Source organism: Apus apus, chromosome 1 (assembly GCF_020740795.1).
Source record: "Apus apus isolate bApuApu2 chromosome 1, bApuApu2.pri.cur, whole genome shotgun sequence".
NCBI lineage: Eukaryota > Metazoa > Chordata > Aves > Apodiformes > Apodidae > Apus > Apus apus.
In genome coordinates this window covers 111,362,597-111,375,339 of record NC_067282.1, presented here as the reverse complement: position 1 = coordinate 111,375,339, position 12,743 = coordinate 111,362,597, and the positions used below count along the sequence as shown (strand labels likewise).

Sequence of the window (12,743 nt, the reverse complement as noted above, 5' to 3'; positions counted from 1 at the left end):
AGCCCATAGTGAAAGTTAAGCAAATCCTTATGTCCCACTGAAGTTGGCAGAATTTAAGGGCATATGCTCTGATAGTAACACTATAGCTGTAAGATTTCTGAATCCTTGTGTGTGTATAGCTTTTTTTTTTTTTTCTTCCCAGAGTCCCCGAGAACTTTGCAATTAGGCAAAAGATGAATGATAAATCATGATAATCATGATAAATATCATGCAGCTTGAGGAAGTCAGGTGCCCAAAAGGACAACTCTCCACCAGGACATCTCTATGCCGGGACACCTGCACAGCCCAGTGTCATCTGCCAATCCACGGTCACTGCCATCAGCATCGCCCAGGTGTGGGTGTGCATGTGTGGCATTTTCATAGTGACTAAAAGTCTGTTCTAGCTTTTGTAGGGCTGCTATCATCAAAGTGACTGGACCTTCCCACTGTCTTTGATCTGCTCACCTTCATTGCGCTCCCCTGTGGGGGCAGGATATTATTCCCCTTGGGCAGATAGTCCCCCCTTGGCCTCTTCTCTCAAGTGAATAATGACAGGACCAGAGGAAATGGCATGAAGCTGCACCACGGGAGGTTTAGACTGGATATTAGAAACAATTTCTTTACCAAAAGAGGGGTTGGACAGTGGAACAGGTTGCCCAGGGAAGTGGTGGAGTCACCGTCCCTGGATGGGTAAATCAGGTTATGGTAGGAGGATTTAGATTATGGTTGGACTTGATGATCTTCAAGGTCCCTTCCAACCAGGATGATTCTATATTGTTTATATTCTATATAGTAAGAAGATGCAGAGAGAGATGTCAAGCCTGATGTTAAAAGTTTTTTTTATGCCCACATATGGAGAGCCATCTCAGGGGGATCTTTTACAACCCTCCTGCTTGTGCCATTCAGACCCTGGCTGCCATTACAAACCTGGCTCAGAGTGGCTTTCTCTGCCTCATGTGGGGAGCTTGTGCAGGGGCACAGGAGCGTACATCTCCCCTGACCCAGAGGAATGGACCCTGCTAGTGTAGGTGTGGGGCAGCAAGGGGAGGGGGGACGTACAGAAGTCCAAAAAAACAGGGAGGAGGGTAAATAGCCAAAGTAATATATGTATGAGGGTGAAGAAGGCTACTTGGTTTTATTGCCACTTGCTTGGAAGCATGTGAGTAGCTTATGAGCATTCATTAATTAGTGATGCAGTTGCTCTGTGCTGGTATCAATAAAACCTTAATAGTACATGATACCAGCCTGTGATTGCTTCCTTTTTTCCACATCCCCTTGTGAGGATGTGTGTATATCAGTGCAGCTGTGCACTGTACACAGTGTGTATGTGCTGTGGCTGCTTACATAAGGAAGGGACGATCGTTTAGCAGCTAGTTACCTCCCATGTGATTTTTCCAAGTGTCTATTAAAGGATCTTTGATATGCAGCACTCTCTCACATGCACAAAATCACCAACGTTGTTTTTCTTCCTTTTGCTGAGACATGTTAATTCTTAAAATGGCTCCTGAGCAGGCATTCCTAGGTACGTGTGGCGACTGCAGCCTGATGGGTTAGCAACAAGAACAACAACAACAGAAAAGGCTCTCCTTCATTTCCTTGATATGCACATCGTGCAGGTTTTCAAACAGTGCATCAAGCACCAGTGGCTGGAAATTTCCAGGCCCATTTCCTGCCTGGTGCATGCTCATAAAGCAAGACTGTCTGTATGGTCCGTAGCTGCAGTACTGCAGAAAGTCAATAAAGAGCTGACCACCTCACCTCTATCAAAAGCAGTTGAGAAGCTCTGCCTCATCTGCCTTATTAGAACCACACTTGACTCCTGCAGAGAAACCTAGCTGGGGACCTTGAAGAGGAGGGATAAAAAAGGAGGCTGAAATTGCAGTGAGTATTCTACAGCTAGGTCTTGCAGTAAGGTTAAAGAGTGCTTATTGTAAAATAAACCAAAAAGGCAGCTTCATTAAAACAAGGAAAATCCCTGCATTTAATGCAATGAACTTCTGACTCTCCCGCATGCAGTACGGCACAGAGATAAGATGATTAGTTTTTGCAGCAATGAGTAGATTTAAATAGCTTCCTAATGGATTTGTATTTTGAATTTAAATATGTATATGCCTGGATATGTGCCTGTGTGTATGTATTTAATCTTTGCAAGACAAGGTATGATGTAAAAATAAATACAAGAGGTAGAATTTATACTGCAAAATGTATTTTAAAATGTGTTTGAAAGGATGCTTTTTTTTTTTTTCCTCTTATATAAGAGTAATTGATTGAATGTTTGCCAAGCTTTCAGTAGTATCCATTGGGAATCCCCACCCCCACCTTTCCCTGACCCACTAGCTTTTTCTCGCCTTAAAATGAAAAAAAGAAAGAACTTAAACAGAAAGATCATTGCTTTAGCCTAATGTCAGATTTCAGAGATTGGATTTTCTGATAGTAATGAAATGAACCCTCAGTTGTGCCATGAATTTGATTGTAGTTAATTTGATTTTTGAGATGCTCAACAAAGCTGGCCCATTAGCTTTAACCTCACATACTTTGGATTTGTACAAAGTGGTATTTTAAAATATATACGTGTGTATAGATAATATGAAAATCTCTCTCTGGTAATTCGGTTGTTTGTAACAATTACTGTCAGTGAGTAGTTACTAACTATAGCACTGCTGGAAGTGGTATCCGGCATGTTGCTGACCAGTAATCCCTCTATGGTTACTGCTTTGGTGGTACAGGGTTAGTTTTCCTTTTCACAAGGAAAAATACAGCTGAGCGTCTCAGCCAGGAGACACACGCAAACTCTGTCCTGCAGCTTTTTCCAGTTCCCATTGATCTTAATGAGACTAGTCATGTGAATAGGAACGACCCTGGTCAGAAAGGATTTTTTTGGCTGAAATTCACAATTTCTGTTTATTTGATTTGCCTCTGCAGATTTCAAAGTGAAGTGAACTGCACCTCTTGGTAGTATTTGCCAAGAGGCAACAAATGTGGGGGCTGGGGGGGGACACCCCCAGTGTGGTCCCAGTGTCTGGCCTTTTTACATGGTTGTTCTTGGTAAGCAGTTAGTAAGATGATGGCAGATGGCCTTTTATATATATGTGTATATATAAATAAAACCAGCTTCAGGTAAGGAAGTATTCGGTGATGTCAGAAAACTAATGGCACAAAGCTACAGATAACTGGGAACAGTGTTAAGGAGTTGGTCATGTGGAGGAAACACGGGAGAGTGATTCTGCAGCTGGAAGAGACTGGTCACTATGGGGGAAAAAATGGGGTTTCCAGAACAGGCAAGAAGTGAGACCAGGGATGGAGGAGATGAACAGTGGAGGCATGCAAGTTTAAAGTGATGATAAAAGTTTTCCAGGCAATGGGCAAAGGTTGAGCTGGCAAGGAGATAACTAGCATGAGTGGTTTGTGGGAGGTCCTGTGAGAGGGGGAGTGCAAAATCTCAACAGAAGTCAGGGTATATATGACTTAGCTATGTGTGGGAGGGAAAGCGCCCATAGATGGGAAGAGGGTTGGACACATGGCTGGAGACAAGGCATTTTTACTGGATCTGTGCCTTGTCTGGATCTGTGCCACTGAGATACGTGTCGGGCATTTGTAGAGCCAGGAGCCAGGCTGCCTTCCTCCAGCTCCATCATCCCCAGCAAAGCTACTGGAGGGTCATCTCCTGGCCCTGGTGCGGAGGAGCCTGGGGCAGCTCTGCTTCTCACTTGGGTACTTCTGCCTGCATTCCACAGAGGGCTCCCGGCAGGTACAGCTGGCTTCCCACAGCAGCAAGACCAGTCCACCCTGTCTGCCTGAAGCATTTGCATGTCCAGCCTGGGGCAGAGCTGGGCAGTCACACTTTGAGTGATCCTGGAGGTCCCCAGTTTGGGCAGGATGAGAAGCTGGGTACCAGGGAGTACTGCAGCAGGGAGTTGTCCTCCTTCTAGAGGATGCTCATGTGCCTGAACCTCTGCAGCATCTTCTCAGGGTCTACCAAGCCAAGTCTTGGTGTCTCCTTTGTTTACTACAGGGCAAGGAGAGGTTTTGTTATTCCTGACATTATTTTATAGGCTTTGACTTGTTCTTTGAGTTCTTCTCTTACCTTCATGCCTCTTTTGGTGGTCCAGTCTGAAAGGAAGTGCCCAGTTATTTTGACAGGAATTAGGCAAACTCATTCAGGAGCAGAGGAAGGGGGGGGAATCAATAAAGAGAAAGTATTGAGGATCTCATCAGAGTCCAGTGGTGCCAAATTTAGCTCTAAAACCAAGGGAGAGAACAGAAACATCATCTTTCTCCTCAGAGGGTGCTGAAACATGGCATCTTGGAAGTGCCCAGGCAACAGAGACCACTAAAACATGCTCCTGGCATGGGGCTGCCCTGTGGTGCTGGCCGTTTTGCCCCACAGCAAACAGGGCTTGCTCTTCTATGGGAATTTATATCCATATGCTCCTTGCTGCCAGCCTGCATGTGGTGCAGTGGAAACATGGGGCAAGCTGCCTTGCTTCTGCAGGAGCTGGGTCTGCCTCCACATGCTCCCCAGGGAGATGTGCCTTTCCCCACAGCCAAGATTGGGAGCAGCTGGAATACCTGCTGAAAAGGATGATAAAGCTTCCGTACTGCCATGAAGTTAGACTAATTCAGGGGCAGCATGTCTGATGTTTCTCAGCCAATGCCGGCTAGAAAGGAAATGATTTTACACATCAGCAGTTTTTCATGATTAATAATATTATCCCACCTTAATTGAAAAAGGGGCTGGTGCCCTTAAGAAAAAATTAAGCTGCAGGAATTAGTATCCAACCTCTTTATGATGAATGTATATTTTTACATGCTGCATATTACTGTCAGTGCTTTTAGAAATAATAGTGCCGTGTATTGTAATAAAAAATCATCCCGTGTTGTTTGTAGTTGCGTGGCACCATTCTGTCTGGCTGATTTGGCTCTAGGAGCCTGAGTGCTTGGGAAGAAGCTGTATGACGATGCCGAAATCCTTTTAAAGGGAATTTATGTACAAACAGGAGGATGATGATGTGTAGGCTCCGAGCTCTGCTATCAGTTGTTATTGCTGAGAGATATTCGTGGGGAGTTGATGCCAGACGCAGGGAGCGTTAGCGATTGCCGGCCTCGGTGCCTTCATGGGAAGTTGGTCATAAGGTCAGTGAAGACTCCTGTTTGTGGGATTTTTAAACACCAGTGAATCGTTTTGCGTAGTAAAAGGCAGTAGTAAGTAGCAAGGCGGTTGTTGTTGGGTTTGTGCAAAGGTCTTTGTGAACCACTTTCTCTACCCAAACAAAGCTTGAGGAAGAGAGAGGGCTGAGGCTGCAGGATAGGAAGATTTGTTATGGCCAGCAGAAAGCCGGCAGCCGGGCCCTGCTGAGGTTTGCCAGGCAGGCTGGGAGAGCAGCGAGCGTCGCCTCTCCCTGCGCTTCTGCCCGTGGCTGCAGGCAGTTCTGCAGACCAGGCAAGTCCTGGCTGCAAGTCATGGTTTCAAGGCATCCTGTCAAGGCATCATGCGCTTTTTGCCCTTCGGGCCCCGGGCCCTTGTCTTGTGTGAATCAGCCCAAGGAAGATGGGATGAAGAAGGGTGCAGAATGTCTGGGTCTCTGATTGGGTTAACTGGGGACAAACCAAAATTAGTAAAATCTCCTTCGGCCCTACTGCTGTCCTGGCATTGCCCATCTCTTGCTGTCTCCTTGAAGGACCATGGCTCCAGCAGCAGCAGGGAGGGTGCCTCTGGTTCAAAGTGAAATGACATACGTGTGAGCGGTGTGAATTTTAAGATGTTAAAATACAAATGCCTTTTTCCCCCCAACCTACAGCTCTAAAATGGTCACATCAGCTTAAATATTGCTCACCCAAACATTTTAACATTGTGAATCAAATCTCCCTGGAAACATGCAGTGAAAAATAGATGCCTGTGGGATCACTGGTGCTTTCCTGGGTTCCCAGCTGCTGGGGTCTCCTTCCCAGGAGAGATGTCCTGTGCATGTAGCAGGAGAGCTGCAGGAGGGTCCTGATGGGGAAAGGAATGCTCTGGCAGTGCCATCCCCATCAGAGGGCAACCAGCCCATGGTTTTGGGGCAGGGATGGAGGAATAGAGGCAGGAACATCTCCAGATTGGGGTACACGCTGGCTCTGCTGAGGTGCATGGGAGCATGGTGGGAGCAGTCAGGGAGGAGGCTGACCTTCCCCACGCCTTCTCAGCTGTGGCCTTTCTGTTTGTACCCACCCAGAGAGGGCCGCAGGACTACCCGCCCTGCCCCCGGGGGGCAGAGGTGACTGGGCTGGGAGGTGCTGGCAAGGGCTGCTGGCACCTTCCTGCTGGTGTGCTGCATCCCTTATCCTTTGTTGCTCCCTGCGTAAGCTGGCCTTCATGCACCCTCACACCCATTCTCCAGTGTCTCTAAATTTGTAGCAAAGGCCGTTTGAGTCACCTCATCCTTTGTATTTCATCCATGGTCCCTATTAAAGCAGACAATGAGAAAGTCTGCATTAAACTGCTTCCTTCCATCCCTCTGTCCTTCCCCCGCTCCCAGCCCCATCCTCCTTGTCCCTGGAGGAAATGGTCATCTCTGCCAAGATCCTGACTTGCAAAAGTAAACAATATGAAATTACAATAAAATGTTTTGATTTGCTGGGCCTGACATTCAGGAGCTGCACAACAGAGACTTATAAAAAGGATCTTCTATAGATAGCGAGTGTGAGAAAAAAATAATCTGTCATTTCAGGCATGTTTCAGATCCAAGTGTCAGGGCAGTGTAGATGGAGAACAGGGGATTTCTTCACCAAACCTGAAGGTTCTTAGGAGGTTTATATTGCAGCATCTGTCAGCAGCTTTCTGCCTGGTATATGCAGGTAACTGGCCTATTGCACAGTAATGTCAATATCTGGGGCTCTGTCTCTGCTCGTGTGTATATGTGCTGTTGTTGCTTGATGCTTTAAGACTGGGTGGTGTACTGAAAGCCCTGAGAAGGACATCAATGAGCTGAAACTTGTTTCCTCCAATGCTCTTCCAAATAATTCAGAGAAAGGCAAACTTAAATGGAAGTATAATCCCTGGGAGATGAGCTTGCCTGAGCACTTGCCAGTTTAGCAGGCTGGGTAATCTGCACTGTCATCAAGATTTGCGGATTAGCTATAGTGAGGTTAGTTGGCTTTGACATTTCATTAGGGAAGTTTTCTGTAGGTTTTCATCCTGTGCAATATGGATGATGTAGCTTTGTTATCCTTACCACTTCTAACATTCGTGCAAGTCCATGGTGGGACTGCAAGCATCTCATATCCAATGAGGATTTTTTTAAATCATTGCTTGTTTATGAAAGACTAACTGGGTCAAAGGCTAATTTTAGAAAGGATCTGCTTTCCCTAATGCTAACCCATAAATTTTCATCTGGGTAACATAAGTTACCGAACTGTTATCTCCTGAAGAAAGGATAAAAGCAAACACTATTTATCCTATAATCTGCAAATATTTTGAAAAGTGAACCAGAATATCAATGAAATGACTTATCATCAAGGTCTTGTAAGACCTCTAAAGGACATTTATTTAGAAATCAAAATGTTAAACTTAGAGGCAAGAACTGTGCAGATGAGGAGGGAATATGTACGAGTGACAGCATTGTAAATTGTCTTGGGGGTTCAAGGGACTGGGGAAGGACGCTGTGTCCTGAAATCACTCCTTCCCAGAGATGTCTCTGCTGATAAGAGCTTGTTGTTGTTCCTGGTGACAATGATCGAGGGGGACAAGGCAAAGGATCACCCTGTGGGCTCCTGCGACAGTGTGCAGAGATGGGGATGTGGCCTCGTTTATTTATCATGGTTAGACATGACCTCACTCTTCCGCCTGCTGCAGAGAACGGGTGTGTGTCCTCCGGAGGTTTGCTGCCCCAAGAACCAGGGAACATGGGTTGTGTGAGACAGCTGTGGAGATCATGCTACAGAGGCATGTCTCTCAGACCAGCCCAACACCAAGTCTGTGCCATGGAGGAGTGATGTTGGCCTCTGGGGCTGCAGTGCCCACTGGCTTTATGGGTCTACATGCTGGAAGGCTCTCCCCATTGCCTGCAGCTCCCCTGGCACTGCAGAATGTGTGACATTCCAGTTCTGGGATCTTCACTCTCTTGACCCCCTAAGATCCTGAAGTCTAACCTCAGTGCTGTGGGGAGGAAGAGAAGAATAGCCAGAGCAGGACATCTGGGACGGCCAGGAGGGATCTATGGCTCAAGGTGTGCAAGAGGGATCGGCAGGGTCATCAGGCTCCACATTGCAGAGGGACAGCCTCGTCCCTCTGTGCCACACTGCCTCCTCACTTCTGCCTCTCTCTCCTTCTCTGATGCCATCTCACATCCTTCTCTTCCCTGTCAGCCTCCTGCTCCATGTATGCTGTAGGTAGTAGCATGTGAGCTCTGGTTCCTGAGGTCTGCCTTAATGTCCTGTTGCAAAAATATAAGTGAAAATCAAGGCTTACTTAAAAAATTATTTACTGTGCTCTACTCAGACAGAAAAATTATTTAATAAAGTTAGCGTAAGTGTTGGACTGCATGTTTTAGGGCTTCAGTGATTTATCCATCAATTATGGTATTGTAAACTGAAGGTGAATTTATGCCTTATTAGATCTGGAATAATGAATGGTTGAACTGAGCTTCTCTTGGTACTTCTGCTTGAATTTATTTCAGCAAGAGAGGAGGGTAAAGCTATCAGAAATGTCCTACATGAAGGGCTAGGCTCCTTGCAATGGCACAGGTCTTGATTTGGAAATGAAGCAGCCGTTCCTGTAGCATGTATTCCTGCAATTTCAAAGATGGACGAATATTAAGAATCTAAGTCTGTTTGTGCATGTGGGCTTACAGACACATGCAGATCTTGTAGAAAGTAAATATCAATTTTTATTATCTGAATACTGATGTAGCAATTTATAAATAGCTTTCCAAGAGAAGGTGTCTGCACTGTTATATTTACCAGCATAATGAAATCAGACAACCTTTCAATCTGTAAATCACAGTACAGTATTTGCCATTACATTTTCTGTGGTTATACTGAGCAAGCAACACTATCAAGAGAGTTTTATTAAATCAAAGTAATAAAGTTGAAAATTGATATTGAGTCTTCTTTGGCTCTTTCCAGTTCTTTTACATTTTGGTCTAAGGATATATTTTGTTTGTTTTTCAGACTCCATTTTATTTACTGTAGTTACTTTATTTCTCAGATTGGAGGCCATCCGTTAAATCACAGTAACCTTTTGTTGTAAACCTTGGGACATTCTCCTTGGTTTTTACTGGCTACAGCATAACACACATTTTCTAGTCATCTTTGTTACTGTGCTGCTTTCAGAATTTGAAGAGCAAAGTGGATCTAAGCAGGCCACAGGAATCTGTGGCTTCCAGGCAAAGATAAGAAATTTCTTAATGGCTTAGTAAATGACAACATGCATTTAAAGTTGGTATTCAGTCATCTCATGTTATTGTTTAAGATTGGCTTCAGTGTAATATTCTTCCCATCTAGAAGATTAAGTGCAAGGGGATTTGTAGATGGGAGTGACAGCAAACAGAAAGTAGAATATTTTTCTTCAAGAGCCTTGAACATTGTCCTCAGTGTATTTTCACTCTGCACAAACTCAGCTCTGCAATTTTAGCTGAGAACAGTTTTTCAGATCATACTGTGGGGGTGCCCTGGGATTCTACTGCTGGCTGGTCACTTCCTTCAAGCCTTCAATCAGATCAGATCTTCACACCCAAACCGTGGGGAGCCCATGGAGGTCTCTAAAAGAGAGTAGGGGTCTGCCCAAGGGGACACCTGTTTGCATGACCTGTGTTTCTGAGGTATGATCAAGACACCTCAACTCTTCTCCAGCTTTCACAGTTACAGATCACTTTCTTGGTTGTGGTCAGAGGAAATTTTTATCCATCTTTGTCAACTATTTTAGAAAGATGGTAGACATCCCTCAATGAGTCTTATTTTTGCAGGCTAGGAGCAGTGCACAGCAGCTCTTTATTGGCACTGTTTTCTGTATCTTTCCTAACAAATTCAGTTTTCCTCACTCTCTGCTTCAGGTGTTCTCTGCAGCTTTGTTCACCTTATCTTTTGTGTCAGCAGCTCTAGGATTTTCTTCTTCATTCCCCTCTTCAATCTTTTTCTGGCTTTTTAAAATGTATTTATTTTTTTATGCCCAGAGCTGTTTGTGCCATGTAGCCTGCACTATCTCCACTTTTGCAGCAGCACCATGTATGTCCTCAGAACTAAGTCCCTCAATCTCTCTGCCAGTGCCAGCTCTCCATGAGCTACCACTTCCTTCCATTGCAGCTACTCCTGGGAATAAATCATGAAACTTGTCAATGTAGTTTGAACTCCTGGGAGGATGTGTGAAGGGTGAGATGAATGGTGGTGTTCTGCTAGAAGGCATTTGGTGACTGCTATGAAGTGGTCCTTTGATCTGGAGACAACTCAGAGGTCTTTACAGTTCTGTGATACAGATGTCAGGAGCTCTGCATCCTACCCTCCTTCCCTCTCTTTTTGCCCCTTGATTCAGCTTTTTGGAATGTGGTCCTGGTCTCTGCAGGATTGGTGTTCGATACCTGCTTGCAGTGGTATCTCCATTACTGGTGTTGATCCAAAACTGCTCTCTGAAGCTGTTGCACCAGAATCCCACCAAATTGAGTGGAGGGCATCACAACCTGCGGGACCTAATAGTAGGACTAAATGTATTTATCCATAAGGACAAGCAGCAGGCTTCCAAGGCACTGGAGGAGAAAGCAGTCCTGTCTACAGGCGCAACCTCCAAGTTGACACTTAATGACTTTTCATAGCCTTATTTTTAAGGAAGGGGGTTCCAGTGATCTGAGATCATCTGAAAAATGACATGGCAACTTCATCTTGTAAATATGCTGAACCACACTTGTTTTCAGAGACTTGTGCTCTCTCATCAGCATGGTGATAGTCTCTGCCTTAAAAATAGCTCAGTTTTTCTTTATTCATCACCAAAATTTACTTTCTGATGGAAACTCTTCCTGTCACATGTTTAAAACAGATTTTCTTCACTGTGTGTATGGAGGAAGGTAAAGGAAGTGATAAATCTCTGAAAACAGTATGATAACACAAGTTCTGTCTAACTAAAGAGCCAGATACTAAGCCTTTTACTCCTTCAGGGTCTTGATCTGTAGCTAGCCCTGCTGTCTGTGACACAACTTGTGCTGCATAAGGGCTGGGAGTGCCAGAAACTGCCCTCTTGCAATCAGTGAGGAATGCCAAGGACTGAAGCTGTAGATCACCATGTCTACTGAATAGCTGGTGTGCTGTCTGTCAGCAAGGATTAGATTGAAGGAACTGAAATAAACAAAAAGCAATCAAAAAAACCCTGGAAAAAAAAGTCTACCGTGTTTGAAAAACCTAAGTAAAAACTATGGGGCTTTGAGAATTTAGGACTTTCCTTTTTTGTCCTCCAAAATCTGAAGAGAATCCATCATCCTTCCTCGCTGTTTCTGACACGGGAAGTGTTTTACAGCTAGTTATCTCCCTCTGTTATCATCCAGTCAATAACGGGGTCTAACTACCGACTACACGCTTGCCCCTTTCCTCCCTGTGTTGCTGCTGTTTGGAGCTGGGGAACAATTAACTGTGGAGCACGGTGTTGTGGCTGCTGTAACCTCATGTTTCCATCACACCGATCCCCTCCTGGTGGATGGACAGTTGCTGAGCTTTCTGTCATAGAGCCCGTGGGGCACGTCAGGGCGGGCGCCAAGCATCTCATCCCGCTCCACTGCGGCATCAGGTCTCTGCTGGCTGCAGTTCAACGGCAGCAATGACAGCTATTTCCCTGCCTGCCCTCCTCCGTCAGCCAGAAGAAAGGGACAAGAAGAGAAAGGCTTTTGTTTCTGGGGGATGAACCGCTCTGTCAGCAGCCGCAGGATGCAGAGCGGATGCTTTCTGCTTGCAGTCCTCCCCGCTCCGCCACAGATGGGCTTCAGCTAAAATAAACCACTGTTCCATGAACCTTTGAAGTGCACTTGTCTTCTGAGTCACTTCCCTGTCACCCGATGGGCAACATGATGCCAAGGGATGTTGTGCTTGTGTCACACGAGCGCCTTCAGACTTTGATCTTTTGGTGGCCATTCAGCCTCCCACATAATTTCCCACATGAGTGGCAGCTTCCCCTTTCCCAAACATCTTCCTTTCTTCTGGCGTTTTCCAAGACAGTGGAAGGACAAGCTAGGACCAGTAGAAATGCACAGAGACTACATTAGGTGCCTCTCCTTCTGAATGTCCACCAATGTTTTCTTCTGTGTGCAGACTGTTTTTATCTTAGTGGAAGGATCTGGGAGGAGCACCATCAAAACATGTTGTTCTCTCCCCATCTTACGTGATGGCCACTACACGGCAATGAAGTGCAGCCTCTCTGGGCAAGCTGGCACACACACTGACACTGTTCCATGTGCACCAGACAGACTGCCATCATTTGGAATCACATTCTTCAGTTGTTCATTATTTTACATCATACCATTTAAGAAACTGTCATCCTGGTGTTGTAATGCTCTCAGTTCTCTTTTCTGTACCTGAAACTGCCAGTTAGAGTCACAGAATGGTTTGGGCTGGAACGGACCTTAAAGATCATCTAGTTCCAACCCCCCTGCATGGGCAGGGACACCTCCCACTAGACCATGTTGCTCAGAGCCCCATTCAACCTACCCTTGAACACTGCCAAGGATGGGGCTTCCACAACTTCCCTGGGCAACCTGTTTCTCATAGTGAAGAATTTCTTCCTAATGTCTAATCTAAATCTCTCCTCTTCAAGT

General features: G+C 45.5%; 1 protein-coding gene across 2 annotated transcripts in view; it reads left to right on the top strand.

Moving 5' to 3' along the window:
* Window positions 1-12,743, top strand: part of RAI2 (retinoic acid induced 2) — a 46,384-nt gene that overhangs the window by 14,690 nt on the left and 18,951 nt on the right. Inside the window, exon 1 of one of the 2 annotated variants that reach the window (XM_051608235.1) lies at window positions 1,823-1,860. The exons of the other annotated variant lie outside the window; for it this stretch is intronic. The gene's annotated coding sequence lies outside the window, so the exon portion shown is untranslated. Of the gene's footprint in view, window positions 1-1,822; window positions 1,861-12,743 lie in introns of those variants that run through there. 2 annotated transcript variants of the gene reach the window in all.